Below are 6,557 nucleotides of genomic sequence, written 5' to 3'. Positions count from 1 at the left end.
AAACCAGCGCCTGGACTTCATGCAGGAGAGACGGCCTCAGTGATCATGGACTCTGCATCCTCTACTTTACCTCCTAATCTCTTTCTCTTTAACACACAATTAAAATCACTCCAAAAGAGTGTAAACTTACTGAGGAAGTCTCTAACTTGTACACATTTGTACTTTTACTTGTTTTATGAGTTATTTTTAAGAAGAGTAAAGTTATTCACAAAGTTTTTATTCTTCTGTATTTATTCTTTTGTATCATGTACCACAGACATACTAAACTTTACAGACCTGGTGAATTGGGGAAAAAAAAAGTCATATATATACATGAATGAATCATTCAGCTTCAGCAGTATTTCTATTCATCTTATGAATTCCAGTCTAATGTCAATTCACTGTTTGAGTTCAGTTTTGGTCTTAAACTCCAGAGAATACCACCTAGTTCAACAATCTTTTTATCTGATTATTTGCAAAACGGTTTTCTTCTGAGAGATGCTCCTAGAGCTGAAATTGAGCCCAAAGAAACAACAAAGTTTAGTTCCTCTAGATTTTCCATGGAAAATTGTTTTATCACTCACTCAGGTGACTTCTCCAGTGTCACGGATGAGTGATGAATATATCTCCCACTGAAAACCATTGTGTCCAGTTAAAGTCAATCGACTTTTTTAAGGAGAGTTGTTAAGATGCTGTGCTCATGAGGACAATGAGTTTTAACTTGGAGCACAACACAAAGCTACCATACTGGATCAACGAACAAAACACTTAATTGAGCAGAATTAAGTCAAAATGTAATATCCTCATATAATGACACATCACACATGACCCAGCATTGTTCTAAGAATGCAAACTTTCTTATTGGAAGTCTTCACAGCTGCCAGAAAGGGACAGATTTCTGTCTGGTCTTAATGAGTGGTCGTTGCTCTCTCGTTTTCTCTGGAATTGCGGCACAGAGGATGTAACACCCATGATAAGCGCTGAGGTGTGTGTCCTTGTCAGGAATCAGCCATCCTCAGCTTCCAGGTTAAGAAAAGTGGAACCAGAAGATATTCAAATACATCTCTTCACAGCTGCTGATGAATTCTACAAAAAACAAAGTTTGTTAAAAACATTTGCAGGTGAATCACCACTGATTTATCAGTGACATCCATTTACTCAAAAATTACTGACAAGTGGATAACTAGAATATATAGTTTATAATTTCAACAATGTACTGTACAAAATGGAACTGTACATGACAAATGTGGTGTGGTGCTTGTGGAATTTTTAACAAGGGCCCTACAAAACTTGACAGTACTCATGCTGCCAAACTTCTGATGGCTAGGTGTGCAGTTCCTGCTTTAAATGCATTCACTTTTAAGATTAAGAAATCTAAGTGATAAGAGGCCAGAAATGTTTGAACTCGCTTATGAACCTACATCACTGAGGCCGTCTCTCCTGCATGAAGTCCAGGTGCTGGTTTTCCAGTGTGTGCATCTGATGGCCCAAAGCTGACTCAGAGCCGTAACACCATCCATGGCTGCAGTATGGAACAGATGTGGGTGTGTCCTCATCTCCCAGAGGAGTCCAAATCATCATCAAACAGCCCTACAGACACAAAAAGATGTGAAAATATAAACAACCAGACTATCAGCAGTGATTTAAGTAAGACCTGTGTGAAAATCATTTACAGTATATATCACAGAATTTAAGGCCTTTATAATCACAGAACATACAGAGAAAAGTACTAAACTGAATCAATTTCAGCTTTTGTTTTTCATGATGTATATTGTATTAATAATTAAACTTCATTATCTGTATCTTTACCACACATTTACCACACAGGTGTAGATACTGTAGGTTCAGTGAATGCTTAAATTGCACTGATTAGAATATACTGGACATTCAAAGCTAAGATTCAGCGCACTGTGTTAGAGGCTGGGATTTGATGAATTCATCATATATACAACCTTTGATCATCGTTTATGTCCAGTTGAGAATGAATCTGTGCACTCACATATTAAATGAACTGAAATCAGTAGTGTGATCCCCAGTCTTGATATAAGGAATGAGAGAACTGACAGCTGTTATTTTAATCAGCCTGTCTCAGTTGTTTTAACTCTAAGTACCATAGAGTAATGTGGTAACATTTGGACTGACGAGTTTACTGTCAGCATTTTAATCGCTAGTTTAAGGGCTGTAGGTTGCAGCCATTGCTCTAACACTGTATAAATGTAACAGGCCTCAGTGCTGGTTCTAACAGTCTGAGCTGCTTCCAGCTTTATTTGAGAAGAGCACAGCAGCTTACAAAACACGTAGCTAGCTCGTACAGCTGCGACGTAAAATTTTCATAAGCTAAAATGACCTTAAAATAACGGGGCTACGTGCGGTGATGCTAGCGTTAGCCATGTTAGCACGTTACCTTCAGCAGGTGGTCAGACTGAGTAAACGGGCACTCAGTCAGAGGTTGGCTCTCCGTTTCGCTGCAGGGTCCCTTCATTCTTCACATATCCGTGTCGAGCTGAGTGTAAATCCCGAGGCTGAACGGCCTTTGTACAAGCACACACGCTTCGTAGCAGGGAGAAGCGATGAGCTAGAAAAATCCAGGCTGGCAGACAGCCTGTGTCTGACCAACCAATCAGAGAGCTCCTTACATCCCACGGTGTGGCTAATTTGAATAGCAGCAGGATTTTTAAAATGAAGTTGTTAATCCAACTGCTAATCCAACTGCTAATCCACATGTTAATCCCTGAGCGAACAGGAAAGGGAAATGGATTTTGAAATGCAGTTTATTAAAGTGCAATTCGAAAAAGGTTTTTGAAATGCAGTTTATTAAAGTGGAATTCGAAAAAGGTTTTTGAAATGCAGTTTATTAAAGTGCAATTCGAAAATGTTTTTTGAAATGCAGTTTATTAAAGTGGAATTCGAAAAAGGTTTTTGAAATGCAGTTTATTAAAGTGCAATTCGAAAATGTTTTTTGAAATGCAGTTTATTAAAGTGCAATTCGAAAATGTTTTTAATAAAGTGGAATTCGAAAAAGGTTTTTGAAATGCAGTTTATTAAAGTGGAATTCGAAAAAGGTTTTTGAAATGCAGTTTATTAAAGTGCAATTCGAAAATGTTTTTTGAATTGAAGACTTGAAAAGAATTTAAAAATCAGTTTATTAAAATTAAGCACAGAATTTTTTATTTCGATGCGCGTGGCTCTTGTGGTCCTCCATAGGTTCCGTGTCGGGCTCGTAGCCGAAAAATAGCTTTACTTTGTTGTCTGGGTCAACTTTGCTTGCCAGAGACAGAGAGAGGCGCTGAAAGACTGCTCCAACGGAACTTATTGTTTCGGAGGAAAACACGAACACAGCGTACAGTCGAGTCTTAATAGTGTACTTACAAATGGGCTCGTCAGGCACTCTTCTTGGCTGCAGTGGTTATTATTATATTTACATGCTTCCAGCTCCCGTTTTTGCTCCGTGACAGCTCGGACTTTCCTTTCTCTCCCCCCCTCGCTCACAGACACATAACGTGTATGGTAGTCCATTCTCGCTGCAGCACGGACTACACTGCCCATGAGGCTACATTCTTTAGGGCCATGCCTGTAGCATTCTGCCTTTTAGCTTAGCACAACAACAACAACAAAAAAGCGCTCTCTCACCCAGGAAACACGCAGACAGAGAGCGCGTCACCCAGTAACCATGGCAACCGTAACACTGCCGCCTGGAATAACAGAACGTAGCTGTCAAACAAACCCAAACAGTCCTGACTCGCGATAATATGAAACAGGAAAATACCGCCGTGTAATCCATTTATTTCAACAAAGTAACTGTATTCTGAATACCACCTTTTTAAACGGTAACTGTAACGGAATACAGTTACTCATATTTTGTATTCTAAATACGTAACGGCGGTACATGTATTCCGTTACTCCCCAACACTGTGTATTGTATTGTAGTCTGTTATCATTAACAAAACTTTCATATACACTGTTTTCTTCTTACCTAGGCTACAGATTTTGCTGGCATGCCACACCAAACTAGTTGAGCCATCACTCACTTCCAAACAGACTTTGAATGGAGACCTTGTAAGAAAAAACTGTTTTGTCAGAAGTCAATTTATGTCAGACCTGACAAGATCATTTTATGTGAGGACAATGAATCTGTTATGTTGTGGCAGGGATTGGTCCACCAGGGGGCAACAGTTGTTGGAGAGTTTTCAGTCTGTGGGGCGCATGCCCCGTCTCCCGCAATAAAGAAGTAACTGTGAGTTAAACATGGTCTCCGTGGTCCCTTAATCCTAGGATATTACATATGGCGACGAGGATAAAAGCCAGGTGTTGCTGTGAAGTTACGCCGTGATAAGTGACTTATGAAGTGAGGTTGGCAAGTGGTACAGCGATAGCATCTGTTGGAAGCGGAGCGTAACCCTTGGTGTGGAATAATGGCTACCACAGTGGGCTCGGTGGCACCGTTCGACAGCGAGCTGCAATCCTGGGAGGAGTATTGTGAGATTTTGGATTACTTCTTTGTGGCGAATGATATTAAGGAGGAGGAGAAGAAGCGAGCGGTACTGTTGAGTTGCGTGGGCGCACAGACCTATGCCCTGATTAGGAACCTACTCAGTCCGGTCAAGCCAGGGGATCGTTCTTATGCTGAGTTGGTGGGATTGTTGAACAATCATTTTCACCCTAAGCCGAGTGAAATTGTGCAGCGGTGGAAGTTTAACACACGGAATAGAAGGCCGGAGGAAAGTGTGGGCGATTATGTAGCGGAGCTGAGGAAGCTCGCACAGGACTGTAACTTTGGAGATTCCCTGACGGTGATGCTGCGGGATCGTTTAGTGTGCGGAATAAGCGACGACAGGATACAGCGCAGATTGTTAGCAGAGGATTCCCTAACATTTGAAAAGGCGCTGAAGTTTGCTCAAGCAATGGAGGCGGCTAACAGAGACATTGTGGACTTGAAGAGCATGACGGAACAGTCGCGATTCGCTAAAGGATTAGGAGCGGTAAACAAGATGGAGGACGGCGGCTCGACGTCACAACAGGTTATCAGGAAGTGCTACAGATGTGGAGGGGTAAATCATGTGGCCAAGGACTGCAGGTTTGTTTCAGAAAAATGCCACAACTGTGGAAAGGTGGGACACATAAAAAGGGTCTGCCGAATGAAAATGGAACAAAAAGGAGGGCGTGGCAGACAAGGTAAACAGGCCCATTTCTTGGAAGAGGAGAATGTGGACAGTGAGGAAGAAGGAGCTGAAATGCACCACATAAAGGCAAGTAGTGTGACTATGTATAATGTGCATGAGGAGATTAGCATCCCAAGGGAGGAACCCATCAGACAGAAGCTAAAAGTAAATGGACAGAATGTGACATTTGAAGTAGACACAGGCTGTGGCTACACTATCATGTCGAAGGAGTCATTTAAAAAACTTTTGGAAGGCAGTAAGGCACCCAAAGTAAGCAAGTGTGGAATCAAACTGAGAACGTATGGAGGCCACAAGGTACCCGTGTGGGGGGCAGCCCAAGTGCAGGTGGAATTCAGAGACAGTAAAAAAAAACTGGATGTGGTGGTGGTTGAAGGGGCTGGAACTAGTTTGATGGGTCGGGGATGGATTAAGGCCCTCCAATTAGACTGGCAATCTGTACATAAGATAGAAGGCAGAGATGATGCCTTACAGCGGATACTGGCCAGACATGAAACAGTGTTTAAGGATGAGTTGGGAACACTAAAGGGGTTTGCAGCAAAGATACATGTAGCCAGTGATGCCAAACCGTGCTTCTATAAGCCCCGATCAGTTCCATTTGCTATGAAAAAGAAAGTGGAGCAGGAACTGGAGAGACTGTTGAAGGAGGAGATCATCCAACCAGTGAAATTCTCAGAGTGGGCCGCACCCATCGTACCCATACTAAAGCCAGACTCCAGCGCCAGGATTTGTGGTGACTACAAGCTGACTGTTAACAAGGTGTCACCTGTAGAACAATACCCCATTCCACGAATGGAGGACATGATAGCGGGGCTGGCGGGAGGAGAAAAATACACCAAGTTAGATATGAGTCACGCATATCAGCAGGTTGTACTTGATGATGAATCTAGAAAGTATGTCACAGTGAACACACACAGGGGTTTGTTTACATACACCAGGTTGCCATTTGGTGTGAGTTCAAGTCCTGCCATTTTTCAGCGCACCATGGAGAGTGTGTTGCAAGGTCTGACCAATGTCGCAGTGTATCTGGATGACATCATCTTGACGGGAAAGAATGACAAAGAACATCTTCAAACACTGGATGGAGTGCTGCAGCGCTTGGAGGAGGCGGGCCTGCGCTTAAAAAGGAGCAAATGTCAATTCATGGAGAAGGAAGTGACATTTTTAGGACATCGGGTGGATAAGACCGGTTTACATCCAGTGCCAGCGAAAGTGAAAGCAGTACAGGAGGCGCCATCCCCAAAATCAGTGACAGAGCTGAAAGCTTATTTGGGGTTGTTGAACTTCTATAATAAGTTCTTGCCAAACTTGTCCACACTGTTGGCCCCACTGCACAAGCTTCTGAGAAAGGGGGAACCGTGGTGTTGGGGACCAGCACAGGAGAAGGTTTTCTGCAAATCA

At 42.5% G+C, this 6,557-nt stretch overlaps 1 long non-coding RNA gene across 1 annotated transcript; it reads right to left on the bottom strand.

Moving 5' to 3' along the window:
- Positions 1-298: 298 nt before the first annotated feature.
- LOC134637276 (uncharacterized) lies at positions 299-2,545 on the bottom strand. Its single transcript, XR_010095100.1, has 3 exons — positions 2,384-2,545; positions 1,401-1,569; positions 299-1,065 (listed from the first exon to the last, which is right to left on the bottom strand). It is a non-coding gene; the product is annotated as an uncharacterized LOC134637276 (long non-coding RNA).
- Positions 2,546-6,557: the final 4,012 nt, after the last annotated feature.

Source organism: Pelmatolapia mariae, linkage group LG10_11 (assembly GCF_036321145.2).
Source record: "Pelmatolapia mariae isolate MD_Pm_ZW linkage group LG10_11, Pm_UMD_F_2, whole genome shotgun sequence".
Taxonomy (NCBI): Eukaryota; Metazoa; Chordata; class Actinopteri; order Cichliformes; family Cichlidae; genus Pelmatolapia; species Pelmatolapia mariae.
This window is presented reverse-complemented; position numbering and strand designations above follow the sequence as displayed.